This window comes from Plasmopara halstedii, assembly GCF_900000015.1.
Source record: "Plasmopara halstedii genome assembly, contig: Scaffold_110, whole genome shotgun sequence".
NCBI lineage: Eukaryota > Oomycota > Peronosporomycetes > Peronosporales > Peronosporaceae > Plasmopara > Plasmopara halstedii.
Genome location: NW_020187031.1, coordinates 343,678 through 344,545, shown reverse-complemented (window position 1 = coordinate 344,545; position 868 = coordinate 343,678).

Below are 868 nucleotides of genomic sequence, written 5' to 3'. Positions count from 1 at the left end.
CTCTGGCATCAAAAATCTGACTGAACCGTTTTTTGTAGATTCAAAGCGTCTTAATGCTCACCACCAGTCGATTTTCATCATCAAGATACTTTTTAATCCCTTAAACCCAGTGCTAAACTTACACTCAGCCAATTATACTTCTGCTCAGTCTGACATAGTTATGCTCGGTCGGATAATCGTCGTAATTCTCATGAACTGTGACGATGGCAAAGCCACGACAGCTTAGCTTTCTCGGCATTGGTACGAATTTTTGACCTGTCTTTTTTATTTTAGACCTAATCTCGTCAATTGGGTCGATTCTATAATTCGAAAAGAAATATATACGTTAAACTGAGCTTGTTTTTTTCTATGATCGCGAGGAAAGTTAAAACCGTAGGAAAATGAGTTGCTTTTACTGCTTTTAGCGATATCGGACACAATTATACCTGAAATGGTTTTTATTATTATGGATAGAGGTATGGAGGAGTAGGGGCTCAAAATATCATGTAGCATTGTTATTCATCTTGAGTCAGAATTTAAAAACAGCATAGTCACCTCACTTGTGCTGACTGCATTTTTGTATCAGATAAAGAAGGAAATAAGGTTTAACTTAGCTAACAACAACAAAAATCGTCAATTTACCTCAACATGGTATATGAAGTAAAGACAGTGGATATGCTGATGCACATTGCTATACGCATCGCTTCGATCATAAATTAGTGCGTTTGCATCTGTTGCTGCACCATACTGTGTTGTTCTTGGATCCGGAGAACAACGCTCTACTCGAACCACTTAGTTCATCTTGGCAGAAGAAGTATTTTTGGTGATGCGGTTTAGATCATGTCAAGCAACAATACCTGTCAATTCGAATTGGCTGTGGCTCAGGCTT